Source organism: Miscanthus floridulus, chromosome 6, assembly GCF_019320115.1.
Source record: "Miscanthus floridulus cultivar M001 chromosome 6, ASM1932011v1, whole genome shotgun sequence".
Classification (NCBI taxonomy): domain Eukaryota; kingdom Viridiplantae; phylum Streptophyta; class Magnoliopsida; order Poales; family Poaceae; genus Miscanthus; species Miscanthus floridulus.
Genome location: NC_089585.1, coordinates 70,947,467 through 70,966,080, shown reverse-complemented (window position 1 = coordinate 70,966,080; position 18,614 = coordinate 70,947,467).

Here is an 18,614-nt window from a genome sequence, read left to right as displayed (position 1 = left end):
TGCTTCGACAAATTAGGTGTTCGGTTTCAGTCTTGTCGGTGGGTACCTCGGTGCTAGTGAGGTACTTGATGAATTGCTCCCTCCAATTGACGGCCAGCAAAGGTACTGTAAGTACCAGCTGCTCGGCGGGGGGAACTTCCTGAACTTCCTTATCTTCATTGATGGATGGCGCCAAGAGATCCTGAATGAAGACCCCTGGCTAGATCACGGTGTGAGAAGAGCCCAACTTGGATAAGTGGTCGGCGAGCTGATTTTGATCGCATACCATGTGGTGGTACTCGATGCCGTAGAATTTTCCTTCAAGCTTCCTGATTTCGGCGCAATATGCATCCATCTTGTCACTGGAGCAAGACCCATCTTTGTTGAGCTGGTTGATGACCAGTGTGGAATCCCCATACACCATGAGGCATTTGACGCCAAGCTCGATGGCTATACGGAGTCCATGGAGACATGTTTCATATTCGGTGGCATTGATGGAGGTCGAAAAGTGTATCTGGAGAATGTATCGGAGCTTATCATTGGTCGGCGTAATGAACAGAATGCCCACACCAGCACCATTGATGTTAAGGGCGCCGTTGAAGTACATCACCCAGTGCTCAGGGCAAGTGGCGGTGATAGGCTCTTGGATCTCGGTCCACTCAGTGATGAAATCAGCGAGCGCCTGTGACTTGATGGTAGGCCTGCTTCAGAATTCGATGGAGTAAGTGCTGAGCTCAACAACCCACTTGATGATGCAGCCGTTGGCCTCCTTGTTGTGGAGAATGTCACCCAGGGGGAACTCAGTGACCATGGCAATCTTGTAGTAGTTGAAGTAGTGTCGGAGCTTGTGCAACATAATCAGAATTGCGTATAACAGCTTTTGTACTGGAGCATAACGAGTCTTGGGCTCATTAAGTACCTCGCTTATGAAGTATACTGGACGTTGCACCTTGTAGGCATGCCCGGTTTTCTCACGTTCGACGACAATAGCTGTGCTGACGACACGAGAAGTGGCAGCGATGTAGATCAACAGAGTTTCATCTAGTCGTGGCGCTGTCATGATCAGAGGCTTTATTAGGAATAACTTGAGCTGTTTGAAAGTTGTGTCTGCCTCCTTCGACCAGGAGAAGCGCTCGGAGGCCTTGAGGAGCTTGAAGAAAGGTAGCCCTTTTTCACCGAGGCGTGATATGAAGCGGCTTAAGGCAGCCATGCAGCCTATAAGCTTCTGTATATCCTTGACACATGTTGGCCGTTTCATGTTGGTGATGGCGGAGACCTTGTCAGGGTTAGGTTCGATGCCTCGAGCACTGACAATGTAGCCCAGCAGTATACCAGATGGAACTCCAAAGATACACTTTGAAGGGTTCAGCTTCCATCGGTACTTCTTCAAGTTGGCAAAAGTTTCCTAAAGGTCGACAATAAGATTGTCGGCGGTCTTGGTCTTTGAAAGCATCTAGGCCCCTAGTTGGGTTTTGGTGATTAATGACAATACAAGATTACTATGACTAATGTGTGTTTTGCAGAGGCAATTAAGTTAGGTCATAGTAATGGAGATCAATTAGGCAATCACAGTGGTCATGCCCCTATGATGGAAATCATTTTAGTTTTCAAAGGATGAACAACAAGGTTAAGGATGGACTAGTTCTAAGTGTTGATTGGAGTTGAAGAGACACTTAGAGTAGTTTAGGACTTTGTTTTTTCCTTTGGCCATACTATTAAGGGGGGTATGGATGGGTAGCTTGACCTAGGTGAGTCTAGTGAGTTAGGTGTGGTGCACACTTATTAAAACTAGCGCTAGGTAGCTCCTACATATGCCTAAGATCCAATGGAGCAAACTTCATTCACATATGATCGAGAGTTGGAAGTGAATGGAGGGTCAAATACTGACCGGACGCTGGCTCCGGTGTGACTGGACGCTGGCTCAGGGTCTGGTCAGTTCATTTGACCAAGGTGATTGTGTCTGGTTTGACCGGACGCTAAGAGGTCAAGTGACTAGACACTGAGAGGTAGCATCTGGTCGACTCCAGTAAGATTCTAGAGAGGGAAAATCATGACCGGACGCGTCCAATCAGTGCTAACCGGACGCTGGCAGCATCCGGTCACACTGTAAACCCTGGAGTTCGGGGTGTACTGACTGGAGCATCCAGTCAACATGACCGGAGCATCCGGTCATCCCACAGAGACACATAACAGTTCATTTTTTAGCCCATGTTATAAATACCACCTCCACTCGTGTGTGGGGGTACTTTTGCTCATTCCAACAGCTGAGAAACACCTTAGAGAGTGCCAAGAAGAGCAAGGTCCTAGTGAGGTGATTGAGATTCGAGAATCCAAAGAGAGCCCTCATTAGTGAAGATCAAGAGTAGCAAAGTGTGCATCCACCTTCTCATTAGGCTTGTCGTGGTCAAGTGAGAGTTTGTGCTTGTTACTCTTGGTGATCACCATCACCTAGATGGCGTGGTGGTGATTGGGAGTTCGGTGATCACCCAGTGGAGCTTGTGGGTGACCCAACTCAAGTTGTGAGCGGTTGTGGGTGATTCACCACGACGGAGTGTCAAAGAATCAACCCATAGAGAGCACTTAATCCTTGCACTGGTGCTCCAACGAGTACTAGTGGGGAGTGGCGACTCTCTGATACCTCGGCAAAACATCGCTGTGTTCCTTCCTCTCTATTTACTTTGAGCATTAACTTTTAGAATTTACTTTGAGCAATTCAATTCATGTCTTTACATTCTTAGAATTACCATGCTAGAGTAGGATTGGAACTTAGGTTGCAAGTCTTTTGTGCGATAGAATAATTAGGAACACTTTCTAGGCACAAGGGGTTAATTGGGCTAACCATAGGATTTAATTATTGTGAAGAAATTTAGAATTAGCCCAATTCACCCCCCTCTTGGGCATCTTGATCCTTTCAATTGGTATCAGAGCCTTGTGCTCATGTATTTAGGCTTAATTGCCTAGAGCAAGATGTCTCACAGGGATGGACCTCCTCCTATCTTTGAGGGAGATGACTTTCCTTATTGGAAAATTCGCATAGAGGCATATCTTGAGGCTCTAGATGTTGGTATACTTAGAGCCACCTCACAAGGCTTCCCAAAACCTCAGGATGCTACTAACTTACAAGGCGATGAGGTAAATTATGAGAAGTGGAATGCAAAGGCTCAAAACACCATCTTTAGAGGCCTTTGCAAAGATGTGTTGAATCGGGTGAGGAACCACAAAGACGCCCATGCACTATGGTCGGATGTTTGTGCGCTCCATGAGGGAACCAAGAGTGAGCATGAGGAACACTATCATCTTGTCATAAAAAAGCTCAACTCTTTTGAAATGCTTCCTAAGGAAAGTGCTAATGAAATATATTCACGTTTGAATGTTCTTGTAGAGGAAGTCAATGGGCTTGGACTCACTCAAATGTAACCATCCAATGTTGTAAGAAAGATCTTGAGTGTCCTCCCTATTGACAAATATGGGCATATTATGACCGTGCTACATCAAGGTGATCTTTCCACCGCTACACCGACACAAATCATGGGAAAGATCAATGCTCATGAGATGTATATGCACAACACACCTCAAGATGGTTCATCCTCTACAAAGAAGAAAGAAAAAGATTTAGCATTCAAGGCTAGCCAAGAGAAGGTCAAAGCAAGACTTGAGTATGAGAGCTCAAGTGAAGATGAAGTTGATGATGAAAGTCTTGCTCTCATGGTGAAGAAGACCGCCAAGATGCTAAAGAAGCTCAACAAGAGTGGCATCAAGTTTGATGGCAAGAAGAAGTTCTTCACAAGCTCTAGAAGGAAGCCTGTAACACCCCGGTGTTATGCCTGCATTTAGGCACTGCAAATCATACATATCATGCATCATCAAGCATCCTAATCATACATGCCTAATCATGTAAATAACAATTGAAACACTGCTTCAAAACATTTGAAGCATGTTGTGAAACCTGAATGTTGCATACCTTTGTTAGAATTGTTTTGCCCTAATTTTGCTTGCTAGGTTAGTAAAACATGTTTGGCTACTATTGTAAATCATCTAGGGTTATTTAGTTCAATTTTTGGAGCAAGGTTTGTATTCAAATTTATTCAAAATTTTGCTTCCAAAGTAATTTCCCAAAAATTTGGGTTTTGAGTTAAACATGGACTTTGATTTTACAATTCAAAATCTAGAAAGAATTTGGCTTTGGTCATAAAAACAAAGTTATAGAGAATTAAATTCTAATCAACTTTCATTTTTGGTACATTTTCAAAAGATGTCATTTTCTTGCTCAAAATAATATTTGAATGTTGGCATTTAAAAATTTCTTGAAAATATAAATGAAAAAGGGTTTTTCTCCTTCGCGGGCCGCCGCCTCGCTTCTGGCCCACGGCCGAAGCCGGCCCAGCCAGTCTCCTACCGAGCCACGCCGTGCGCCTCGCCTTGGCCCAGCCCAGCCCAGCGCCGCGCCTGGCCTGCCTCCGCGCCCGCCTGCTCACTGACACGCCGCGCCGCGCCCGACCGTGGCAGAGCTTGCCCACCGCGTGGCGGCCATGCGCCGTCGATGCCGCCACGCATCGCAGCTGGCCTGCGCCCGTGCCCACGCGCCCGCCTACTTCTGCTGGAGCCAGTGCGCTCGCTTGCTCACTCCCGCGCTGCTTCTCCTCTCCGCCTGCACCGCGCGCACTCGCTCTCCTCCTCGCTGCGCCACCGCACCCACCGGCCAAATTCACCGCGCCTTCTCCACCGTGGCCAGCAATCACGTGCTCGTAGTTCTGCCTCGCTCTTCGGCATGTCGTGCTCGCGCCCGTGCCGACTTCCGAGCTCAGGTAGCGCCATCTCGAGCTTCGCCACCGTCGGCCATGACGCCGCCGTGCTCAGCCGCCGTGGAAGTCGCCCTTCCTTCTCTTCTCCACCCTACCTAGCTACCTTCCCGCCTTCGCCATCTTCTCGCGAACCGCATGCGCCCGCTAACTCACCCTGTCACGGCCGGCAATGGCCGCCGGCCTTATGGCCGAGCCGCGCCGTCGCGGCGTCGCAGCGCCGGTGTGGCCTCTGCCTCAGCCGAAGCCAGGCCGAAAGGCCATGGGCCGATGCCCTACCAGGCCGCCTCCCCTTTCCCCTCCGCTCGGGCCGCGTAGGCCAAAAGTGGCCGTGGGCCAGCTGATTCCAGCGGGCTGGCCCAGTAGCAGTAGGATAAATTGTTTTTAATTTATTCTTTATTATTTGAAAATAGAAATGGTTTGAAAAATGTTTGGATACACAAAGTTGCTCCAAATCTATTGAAATAAATTTGTCTAGGTTCCTTATCATCAGACCTACTTGGGAAAATTATTGCATGTCATTTTTGAGATACTTTGCTGTAGAATTTTATTTAATCATGTATATTGCTAATAACTTGAAAAATGTGTAGAAAAATCTATAGGCTTCAGAAAAATATGATTCCAAGTTTGTTAATCTTCTTATGTAATGTACTTCCTAGGAAAAATATGTGTCATGCTTGTGCTGTAGAAAAATTTTGAGGTGTAGTTCAAGTGCCTTTAATGTCTGATTTTTGTTATTTTAGCTAGAGAGCAAACTTTGTATAAAACATGCATGTGATAATTTTTGTACAGTCATTGTATGCTATGACGAACCTAGGAAAAATACTAACTCTGTTGTTTGACACTTTTCATAGTTCAAAGTATTTTTATGTTCATAATCCTACCATAGCTTGTTATTTTTGTGTAGGCTAACCCTCTCATTCAAACACCATGAAAATCTGATGGTAGACTACTTAGGGTAGTAATGTGCTATGGTAATTTTCTAAGATTTTTCTAAGCAATAAAAATAGAGGTTGCTATTCAAACCTATTATTAATTAGGGTTTAATTAAGGGTTGCTTTATGTGTGTTTAAGAAATTAGTAAAGCTTTGGTGTATCTTTGAAGCATTTAATAAGATGTGTTGATTTAGCATATTAGTAGTAGAAGAGAATGCAGTAGATGACATGTGCTTGTAGTATATTTTCTTGGATGATGTTGACTACCTTGCATTCAAGCATATCCCTTGTATTCATCTCATCCGATGCACCGATTGCATAAGCACTTACGCACATTGCATCATATAGGATCGCAAACCGAGAACCCAGTCATCATACCTGAGGAGCCCGAGGAGCAGTTCGAGGTGCAGCCACAGGAAGTGCCCAAAGCCAACGAGGAGGACGTTGAGGAACTTCCGGAGTGCCCCGATCACCGTCCGAGCTCCTTCGAGAGAGGCAAGCCCCAGAGCATTTTTCCCGGTTTGCAATTATTAATTAAATGCTTTACTTTAATTGATGCATTATGTTCAGGAGTTGTTTGCAATCGTTGCTGCATTATACCTTGTTTACCTTTGTTATACTATATCCTTGTTGCCCTAGTATCCGTAGTCGAGTCAATGCTTAGCTGGCTTAGACCGGTAGAAGTCGAGTGATTTCCTGTCACCTGCGAGCTATAGGTGGTTACCTGGATCTGCTTGGATGACTATGAAGTCATGGTATAACTAAGTGTTAAATGAAGTTGAGACCGGACGGAGACTTGCAGAGTTTTGGACTGTAGTGTTTCCGTCTGTGTCGATTAAGGACCGACCGTTGTTGGGCCTCGAGTCATGTTGAACGCATGCCTTACATTTAGCTGGCCGGATAAAGTACCTTCCGACCGCGAAGCTGGGAGATTATTCGGGCCGAGTAGATTGCCCGCAACGCACTATGCCGAAGCAGGTGTGGTAGGACATGGGGCGAGATGATAAGACCAAAGTGCAGTCGATCGGCCCCTGGGTACATGTGGTTCCTGGCAAACTTGAGATTCCTAGATAGTTGACTCGGTGATCAATATCTCACTTTAGCGAGTGAGTGAGGTTTGTGTAAGGAATAAATCACCAGCTGGTTAGGAATCGATTCGAATCGCCATCGCTCCTGGATAGTGAGCACTTGACTTGAGTTACTTCATCATAGTAAATGTTTATGGAACACTTAGACATTTATAGTGGATATGACAGTATGGAAGTTGTTTAATGATTATTGGTTATCATTATCTGCTTAATCACATGTTTGCTCTAGTATAGGTGCAAATCTAGTCGACAGGTTAATAATAATTAAATTGACAATAATGCTTTTAGGAAGGTTCTTGAAAGGCTAAAAATGCTTCTTTTGCAATTGAGTCAGCTACCCTACTATAAAGCCCTTCATAATCCTTGGTGTCACTTATTTTCGGTTATGTCGGGTAAGTCTAGCTGAGTACCTTCTCATACTCAGGGTTTTATTCCCACTTGTTGCAGATGGGCAGATGTATTACGGCTACTGTATCAACTACCTTTATCCTGCGATGGGTGATGCTTAGGACCATGGGCATGGTCATTCCTTACGTCTCGTCTGATGCTTTTGTTGGAGATGATCATTCGCTGGCACTGTATTTAAACTCCGTGTGAGTGTGTGTGTGGTTTGAACAAATGGCTTCCGCTACTTTTATTCGAACTTGTTTTGTAATAACTATGTTTAAACTCTGATGTATCTGAGATGCAAACTTTTATGTAATATGTGATGGTGACGGCTAAACTTATTACGATCTTGGCTGGAATGGAAGTTGGTTTGAAATCCTTCGTGATTTCATGGACTACCGGGTTATACGGGCTTAAGTTTGCTAAATCGTCTGCTTTGGCGGATGATTTTCTTACTTAATTTCATATAATTGGTCGGTTCTGTTACAGCTGGTATCAGAGCATGGTTTAGCGTGTTACTGTTCACAAGTGTATTTAAAACAAAAGGCATTTGAAAAATGTGATTTCCAAACTATAAAGTGTGCCAGTGGTCATATCCTTTATGCCCAGTTAAGGACTTTAGGTGGCTTAATTAAGTACTAACTTGGGGTTCTTGCATCATATTTCTCTTTCATCGCTCATACGGCGTGCTATTGTATGAGTGCCACTTGTTTAAGTGGTAATGTATGGATCATTTGCCTCTACGCCTCGGTAAGTGTGAGATGTGAGAGCATGATCGGATACACCGCCGATCTAGGGTGAATGCTTATATGAGCCATCTGTTGAGGCGATGCCGTCAATAGGACGATGGTTCGGGTAGTTACTATTGTTGTACACGTATCTAGGGATTCGTGTAGAGCGTGTAGATAAAATTTACTGCTTTTATGCATTCATTGGGAATTGGGCTGAAATGAATCTTCTGCAGGTACATAACAACGCTATCGTGTAGAACGTATTAGCTATGTATTTGAGAGATCGTTGTATGCCACTGAATTCGTCATTAGAAATTATTTATTTCCTAAGTTTGTGAGAACGTACGGCACGTACATACATCATGTTACTTGTGCATTTCATTCATGTCATGCATTCCTCCCCTTATAAATTGATTATCTCATTTTGATAAAAGTTGTATCACCAAAAATATGTTTCCCCGAGGTAATAAAAGAACTTTTGCTACAGATGGCCCGCACAAAGTAGACCGCCCGTAAGTCTACCGGAGGAAGAGCACCTCGACGCCTGTTGACCTTGAGGGAGCACCGCACCACGGACACCTTCTTGAGCGAGTTTGGCATGCCAACTTTGCTTTGGAGAGTGCTCCATGATGTGGGGTACCTAGAGGGTCAAGAGCCGGTGTACTCTTGGAATGAGAGCCAGTTAGCAGAGGATGGACTCACAGTGGTGGAAATCACGGTTCCTGCTCTTGGTGATGCTCCAGATTGGGATGGTTGGCATTTGGAGTTTGAGGGTCGCACTCCAGCTGAGGGTGCAGAGGGAGCAGCCTTCCATGTCATTAGGGATATTATGAGCAGATTTCCCAGTGAGCTTGTAGTAGCTCTAGCTAGCACTTTTCCTAGGGATGATCCTCGTGATGCCATTTGGGTTTAGCCTCAGGGAAGTGCATTGATCAGAGGTCCAGTTGAAGGACAGGCTAGCGACAACCAGGCAATGAGTGCTATGTTCGCCGCCATTAGAGTGTATGAAGGTCTCGAGAGTACCTACTGGACTTTGACTGGCTTGCGTGGTGAAGATAAGCTCAAGGGGAGAAAGCAGAAGAAGAGACAGGCACATGCTATAGCTAGTTTGCAGGAGCAGTTGGCTGATATGAACTTACAGCGAGATCAGGCGGTTGAGAGAGGTGATAGAGCTATGCAGCGGGTGCATACGTTGACTCAAGCCAACAACAATGTAGACCGCATGATTGGATAGTTGGTTCAGGAAAGGAATGAAGCCGAGGACAAGAGGGACCTTCTGCTACAGAGGGTCGATGAGCTAGAGGAATATAATGGCAACCTGCACGAGGAGTTTCACGCGCTCTACAATGGGGTTGGCCCATATGCTCCACCGGACGCCGCTGGCATGGACATCGACGATGACAATAAGGATGAGCCTGTAGTTTCACCTGGGGGCGATGGTGACGTCTCTGATCCCGACGATGGCCTCGAGGAGTAGGCTAGTTGCCTTGCGCTAGTATCTAGGTCCTATCGCGATGACCTTTCTTTTGTTGGCATGTAACCTATTGTATGTTGCTTCGAACGTATGAGACTTGGCATGTGGTTGGAACTTGATTTTTGAATGCGATATCTAAACGCATAAAAGTCCAGTGTATGTATGCTGGCAAATTGGTTGTATGGACGCGATGTTTGCCGTTGAAGTAATTTGATTAAGTGATGTTGTTTTAATTGGGATGCGATTGTTGTGCCTTTGTTTTATTGTATTAATTTATTCTCTCCAGTAAATTCAGTACGACATAATTTTTCCTTCACTCGCAATTATTACAGCTTCACTCAATCATTACTTGTTGCTGAAATATGCAGATGACAAACACTCACCAAACCACGTATGAGGCCGCTGAGACCGGTGCTAACGGTGCGGGGACTGGTGGTGGTGGTGGTGGAAACCATGGCAACAACAATGAACCTCCCCATGAACCGCATTTGCCACCTCCTCCCCCGTTTACCCCCGAGATGTTCCTCGCACAGTTGCTCGGGAGTCAGCGCAACGTGGAACAATCTTAGAAGAACATGGAGGATTTTCTGCGCACCATCGCCAACAACGTTTAACGTGGTAACAATCAAGGCGGTGGCATGGGAGTGAACTAATATAGCAGCTTCAAAGATTTCATGGACACTAGGCCGCCAGTATTCAAGGAAGCAACAGAGCCACTCGATGCTGAGGAATGGATCAACACAATGGAAGATAAATTCCATGTGTTGAGGTTGACTGAGGTGTTGAAAACGGAGTATGCTGCACTTCAGTTGCAAGGACCAGCTGGAATGTGGTGGAAGCACCATCGCACCACCTTCCCTCCAAATGCTCAGATTTCTTGGAGAGAGTTTGCTGAGGCCTTCCGTGGAGTCTATATTCCACCTGGGCTGACCGAGATGAAGTTGGGAGAATTCTTGGCATTAAGTCAGGGCACCAAGACCATGACGCAATATCTGCATGCCTTCAACAACTTGTGTCGCTATGCTCCCAACATGGTTGACACAGATGCTAAGAGGATAGCTAGTTTCAAGAGGGGACTCAATCCAAAAATGATGAAACATGTTGGTACCAACAACCGCGTCAGATTCAATGACTTCATCAGCGACTATCTGAAGCAGGAAAAGAATAACAACGCCAGCACCATAGCCAAGACACGCAAGAGAGCCCTTGAAGGTGGTCCGTCGCAAGCTAGAGCACCTATGGGAGGTTGTCCTCCATATCGCCCATTGGCACCTAGCGCTAGGTTCAGGCCACCTCAGCAAAGAAGTCAGAATTTCCGTGGACCCCAGAAGCCTTACAAGATGGTAGTACAGCCCAACAAAGCAGCCACAACTACGGTACAAGGTAGTTCCAAGGGAGCTGTAGGATCTGCCGGGACAGTGAGGGGACCCTGCTATAACTATGATCAACCCGGCCATTTTTCAAGGTTTTGTCCATACCCGCCCAAGAAGAAGCAGCAGACTTATAATGCTAGGGTGCATAGTACGACAGTGGATGAAATTCCTGAGGGAGAGCCCATCACTGCTGGTAAGTTTCCTGTCAATGAAAACCCTACAGTTGTTCTATTTGATTCTGGATCATCGCATTCTTTTATGAGTCAAGCATTTGCACAGAAATATGAACAACTATGCACAGAATTGGGTTATGGTTACCGTATAAGTTTAGCAGGGGCTGATGTTTTGACCAACCAAATGGTTCGAGGAGCAACCCTTGAATTAGGTAGCAGGAAGTTTTGAGTGAACTTGATAGTTATGCCTGGATTAGTTTTGGATGTCATTATAGGAATGAATTGGATGAAGGATTGGGGAGCAGTCATAGATACTAGAAGTCAAGTACTTACCCTTAAGATCCCCTAGGTGAGGGTACTTTCCAAGTACCATTGCCTCGGAGAATAGACCTTATAAGTGTTACATGTGCTACGGCAGTCATTCCTATCCATCAGATTCCGGTAGTGTGTGAATTTCCAGATGTATTCCTGGATGAGCTACCTGGTCTTCCGCCGGATAGAGAGATTGAGTTTGGAATTGAGTTAGTCCCCGGAATAGCTCCGATTTCAAGGAGACCCTATCGGATGCCTCCAGATGAACTAGCTGAGCTAAAGAAACAGTTAGAAGAATTATCAAAAAAAGGGGTTTATACGGCCGAGTAAGTCTGAATGGGGATGTCCCGCCTTGTTTGTGAAGAAGAAGAAAGAGGGCACATTGAGAATATGCGTAGATTACAGGCCACTCAATGCTGTAACTATAAAGAATAAGTATCCCTTGCCTCATATTAATGTTCTGTTTGACCAGTTAGCCAAGGCCAAGGTGTTCTCAAAAATAGATTTGAGATCCGGTTATCATCAGATCAAGATTAGGCCACAGGATATACCGAAAACTGCATTTTCCACCAGATACAGGGTTGTATGAGTATCTTGTCATGTCCTTTGGCTTGACAAATGCTCCTGCATACTTTATGTTCTTGATGAATACAGTTTTCATGCCAGAATTGGATAAGTTTATGGTAGTGTTCATCGATGACATTCTGGTGTACTCTGAGAACGAGAAAGATCATGAAGAGCATCTGAGAACTATCTTGACCAGACTTAGGGATCATCAACTGTATGCTAAGTTTAGCAAATGCGAATTCTGGTTGAGGAAAGTTCCTTTCCTTGGTCACATTCTGTCAGAAAATGGAGTTTCAGTCGATCCAAGTAAGGTGCAAGAAGTGATGAATTAGAAAGCACCGACCACAGTTCCTGAGATTAGAAGTTTCTTAGGACTAGCCGGTTATTACCGTCGCTTTATACCAGACTTTTCAAAGATTGCCAAACCGATGACAAGTCTCCTATAGAAGGATCACAAGTTTGTGTGGACAGAGGAGTGTGAAGCAGCTTTCCACACTTTGCGGAAACTGTTGACCACTGCTCCTATTCTAGCACAACCAGATATCGAGAAACCATTTGATGTGTTTTGCGACGCATCGAAAACTGGATTAGGCTAGTGTTCTTATGCAAGAAAGGAGAGTCATTGCTTATGCATCACGTCAATTGAGGAAGCACGAGGTCAACTATCCAACACATGATCTTGAACTTGCTGCAGTTGTGCACGCCCTAAAAATTTGGAGACATTATCTACTTGGTAATGTGTGCAATATTTTCATGGATCACAAGAGTCTTAAGTACATCTTTACCCAACCAGAGTTAAACATGAGACAGCGCAGATGGTTGGAATTGATCAAGGATTACAACTTGAATGTGCAATATCATCCTGGAAAAGCCAATGTAGTGGCAGATGCTTTGAGCAGAAAGTCACATTACTTGAATGTGCAGCCATTACTTGAAGATGGGTTCGATCTAATGCATCCTGCTAGTGTTACATAGTATTCAGATTAGTTGCTCTTTGGAGAGTAAGATAATAGAAGGCCAGAAAACCGACAAGGGGATATTCCACATCAAAGAGAAAATAAAAGAAAAGTCGTCTCAACACTTTAAAGTGGATGAACAGGGCGTGTTGTGGTTTGACGACCGTCTTGTGGTTCCCAAGGATCGAGAGCTTAGGAATAAACTCATGGATGAAGCTCACCTTTCTAAGCTATCTATCCATCCGGAAGTAGTAAGATGTATCAAGAACTAAGATCTCGTTATTGGTGGACCAAAATGAAGAAAGAAATTACAGCATATGTTGTCAGATGTGACACATGTTGTCGAGTGAAAGCCATTCACATGAAACCTGCCAGTATGTTGCAACCCTTATCAGTCCCTAGTTGGAAGTGGGACGATATAAGTATGGATTTTATCACGGGTTTGCCCCCTACTCAAAAAGGACATGATTCGATTTGGGTAATTGTGGACCGTCTTACCAAGACCGCTCATTTCTTGCCTATCAAAACAGATTATCGACCACCTCAATATGCCGAGAAGTATATCGTAGAAATTGTGAGGTTGCATGGTATACCAAAGACCATAGTATCTGATAGAGGCTCACAGTTCACGGCTCACTTTTGGGAACATTTACACAAAGGCTTAGGAACTAGTTTGATTCATAGTACCGCTTATCATCCTCAGACAGATGGTCAGACTGAATGAGTGAATGTTGTTTTGGAGGATATGTTAAGAGCCTGTGTATTGTCTTCTAAGGGATCATGGGAGTCATGGTTATTGTTAGCTGAGTTTTCTTATAATAATAGTTATCAAGAAAGCATCAAGATGGCTCCCTTCGAAGCCTTATATGGCAAAAAATATAGAACACCATTGAATTGGGTCGAGCCTGGAGATAGAAGGTATTATGGCATTGACTTTATAGAAGAAGCCAAGAAGAAAGTTCATATTGTTTAGCAGAATATGAAAGCGGCCCAATCACGTTAGAAAAGTTATGCAGACAGAAGAAGGAGACCCCTTGTGTTTGAAGTTGGTGACTATATTTATCTGAAAGTCACGCCAATGAAGAAGAAAAGGTTCGGAGTTCGAAGAAAGCTTGCCGCGAGATTCGTAGGACCATACAAGATCCTAGAACAAAGAGGTCTGGTAGCCTACAAATTAGAGTTACATAAGACAATGAGTACCGTTTTCCCAGTTTTCCATGTATTACATCTCAAGAAATATTTGCGTGTTCTGGAGGAAAGAATAGAACCTCGAGGTATCCAACTCAAATCAGATTTGGTGTATCGTGAGCAACCAGTTCGAGTGTTAGACACTAAGAACATGCTACTCGGAATAGTGTGGTGAAAACATACAAGATACAGTGGGATCATCATGATAAGGGAGATGCAACTTGGGAAACAGGAGGGTATCTACAAAAAGCTTATGAAGATTTTTATAACAAATAGTTCATAACCCAAATCTCGGGACGAGATTTTTATAAGGGGGGAGGGCTATAACACCCTGGTGTTATGCCTACATTTAGGCACTACAAATCATACATATCATGCATCATCGAGCATCCTAATCATACATGCCTAATCATGTAAATAACAATTGAAACACTGCTTCGAAACATTTGAAGCATGTTGTGAAACCTGAATGTTGCATACCTTTGTTAGAATTGTTTTGCCCTGATTTTGCTTGCTAGGTTAGTAAAACATGTTTGGCTACTATTGTAAATCATCTAGGGTTATTTAGTTCAATTTTTGGAGCAAGGTTTGTATTCAAATTTATTCAAAATTTTGCTTCCAAAGTAATTTCCCAAAAATTAGGGTTTTGAGTTAAACATGGACTTTGATTTTACAATTCAAAATCTAGAAAGAATTTGGCTTTGGTCATAAAAACAAAGTTGTAGAGAATTAAATTCTAATCAACTTTCATTTTTGGTACATTTTCAAAAGATGTCATTTTCTTGCTCAAAATAATATTTGAAAGTTGGCATTTAAAAATTTCTTGAAAATATAAATGAAAAAGGGTTTTTCTCCTTCGCGGGCCGCCGCCTCACTTCTGGCCCACGATCGAAGCCAGCCCTAGCCAGTCTCCCACCAAGCCGCACCGCACGCCTTGCCTTGGCCCAGCCTAGCCTAGCGCCGCGCCTGGCCTGCCTCCGCGCCCGCCTGCTCGCTGACGCGCCGCGCCGCGCCCGACCGCGGCAGAGCTTGCCCGCCGCATGGCGGCCATGCGCCATCACGCCGCCACACGTCGCAGCTGGCCTACGCCCACGCCCATGTGCCCGCCTACTTCTGCTAGAGCCGGTGCGCTCGCTTGCTCACTCCCACGCTGCTTCTCCTCTCCGCTAGCACCGCGCGCACTCGCTCTCCTCCTCGCCGCGCCACCGCACCCACCGGCCAAATGCACCACGCCTTCTCCACCGCGGCCAGCAATCATGCGCCCGCAGTTCCGCCTCGCTCTCCGACACATCGTGCTCGCGCCTGTGCGGACTTCCGAGCTCAGGTAGCGCCATCTCGAGCTTCGCCACCGTCGGCCATGACGCCGCCATGCTCGGCCGCCGTGGAAGTCGCCCTTCCTTCTCTTCTCCACCCTGCCTAGCTACCTTCCCGCCTTCACCATCTTCTCGCGAACCGCATGCGCCCGCTAACTCGCCCTATCACGGCCAGCAATGGCCGCCGGCCTTGTGGCCGAGACGCGCCGCCGTGGCGTCGCAGCGCCGCCGTGGCCTCTGCCTCAGCCGAAGCCAGGCCAAAAGGCCATGGGCCGACGCCCTGCCGGGCCACCTCCCCTTTCCCCTCTGCTTGGGCCGCGCAGGCCAAAAGTGGTCATGGGCCAGCTGATTCCAGCGAGCTGGCCCAGTAGCAGTAGGATAAATTGTTTTCAATTTATTCTTTATTATTTGAAAATAGAAATGGTTTGAAAAATGTTTGGATACTCAAAGTTGCTCCAAATCTATTAAAATAAATTTGTCTAGGTTCCTTATCATCAGACCTACTTGGGAAAATTATTGCATGTCATTTTTGAGATACTTTGCTGTAGAATTTTATTTAATCATGTATATTGCTGATAACTTGAAAAATGTGTAGAAAAATCTATAGGCTTCAGAAAAATATGATTCTAGGTTTGTTAATCTTCTTATGTAATGTACTTCCTAGGAAAAATATGTGTCATGCTTGTGCTGTAGAAAAATTTTGAGGTGTAGTTCAAGTGCCTTTAATGGCTGATTTTTTTTATTTTAGCTAGAGAGCAAACTTTGTATAAAACATGCATGTGATAATTTTTGTACAGTCATTGTATGCTATGAAGAACCTAGGAAAAATACTAACTCTGTTGTTTGACACTTTTCATAGTTCAAAGTATTTTTATGTTCATAATCCTGCCATAGCTTGTTATTTTTGTGTAGGCTAACCCACTCATTCAAACACCATGAAAATCTGATGGTAGACTACTTAGGGTAGTAATGTGCTATGGTAATTTTCTAAGATTTTTCTAAGCAATAAAAATAGAGGTTGCTATTCAAACCTATTATTAATTAGGGTTTAATTAAGGGTTGCTTTATGTGTGTTTAAGAAATTAGTAAAGCTTTGGTGTATCTTTGAAGCATTTAATAAGATGTGTTGATTTAGCATATTAGTAGTAGAAGAGAATGCAGTAGATGACATGTGCTTGTAGTATATTTTCTTGGATGATGTTGACTACCTTGCATTCAAGCATATCCCTTGTATTCATCTCATCCGATGCACCGATTGCATAAGCACTTACACACATTGCATCATACAGGATCACAAACCGAGAACCCAGTCATCATACCCGAGGAGCTCGAGGAGTAGTTCGAGGTGTAGCCGCAAGAAGTGCCCGAAGTCGACGAGGAGGACGTTGAGGAACTTCCGGAGTGCCCCGATCACCGTTCGAGCTCCTTCGAGAGAGGCAAGCCCCAGAGCATTTTCTCCCGGTTTGCAATTATTAATTAAATGCTTTACTTTAATTGATGCATTACGTTCAGGAGTTGTTTGCAACCGTTGCTGCATTATACCTTGTTTACCTTTGTTATACTATATCCTGTTTACCCTGGTATCCACAGCCGAGTCAATGCTTAGCTGGCTTAGACCGGTAGAAGTCGGGTGATTTCCTGTCACCTGCGAGCTATAGGTGGTTACCTAGATCTGCTTGGATAACTATGAAGTCATGGTATAACTAAGTGTTAAATGAAGTTGAGACCGGACGGAGACTTGCAGAGTTTTGGACTGTAGTGTTTCCGTCTGTGTCGATTAAGGACCGACCGTTGTTGGGCCTTGAGTCATGTTGAACACATGCCTTACATTTAGCTGGCCGAATAAAGTACCTTCCGACCGCGAAGCTGGGAGATTATTCAGGCCGAGTAGATTGCCCGCAACGCACTGTGCCGGAGCAGGTGTGGTAGGACACGGGGGCGAGATGATAAGACCAAAGTGCAGTTGGTCGGCCCCCGGGTACATGTGGTTCCTGGCAAACTCGAGATTCCTGGATAGTTGACTCGGTGATTAATATCTCACTTTAGCGGGTGAGTGAGGTTTGTGTAAGGAATAAATCACCAGCTAGTTAGGAATCGATTCGAATCGCCATCGCTCCTAGATAGTGAGCACTTGACTTGAGTTACTTCATCGTAGTAAATGTTTATGGAACACTTAGACAGTTATAGTGGATATGACAGTATGGAAGTTGTTTAATGATCATTGGTTATCATTATCTGCTTAATCACATGTTTGCTCTAGTATAGGTGCAAATCTAGTCGACAGGTTAATAATAATTAAATTGACAATAATGCTTTTAGGAAGGTTCTTGAAAGGCTAAAAATGCTTCTTTTGCAATTGAGTCAGCTACCCTACTATAAAGCCCTTCATAATCCTTGGTGTCACTTATTTTCGATTATGTCGGGTAAGTCTAGCTGAGTACCTTCTCGTACTCAGGGTTTTATTCCCACTTGTTGCAGATGGGCAGATGTATTACGGCTACTGTATCAACTGCCTTTATCCTGTGATGGGTGATGCTTAGGACCATGGGCATGGTCATTCCTTACATCTCGTCTGATGCTTTTGTTGGAGATGATCATTCGATGGCACTGTATTTAAACTCCGTGTGAGTGTGTGTGTGGTTTGAACAAATGGCTTTCACTGCTTTTATTCGAACTTGTTTTGTAATAACTATGTTTAAACTCTAATATATCTGAGATGCAAACTTTTATGTAATATGTGATGGTGACCGCTAAGCTTATTACGATCTTGGCTAGAATGGAAGTTGGTTTGAAATCCTTCGTGATTTCACGGACTACCGGGTTATACGGGCTTAAGTTTGCTAAATCGTCTGCTCTGGTGGATGATTTTCTTACTTAATTTCGTATAATTGGTCGGTTCTGTTACAAAGCCAATCTCCGAGATGGATTGCTACAATTGTGGAAAACCTGGTCATTGAGCTCACCAATGCACGAAGCCCAAGAAAGACAAGTTTAAGAACAAGAACAAGGGCAAGAAAGATGACTCAAGCAATGAAGATGAGAAGAAAAAGAACAAGCCATACAAGAAGAGAGATGGCAAGAAGGACTTCCACAAGAAGAAGAAGAGTGGAAAGACTTACATCGTCGGTGATTGGCTCATGGACATTGATTCATCTAGTGGATCATCCGATGATGAAAGTGACAACGAGAAGATGGCCGCCATTGCTATTGACTCATCATCTTCACCGCCACCACCGCCATCATCCTCTACACACCTATGCCTTATGGCCAAAGGTGAACAAAAGGTATCACATGATGATGATAGTAGTGGTGATGATCATGCTCATAATGATGATAGT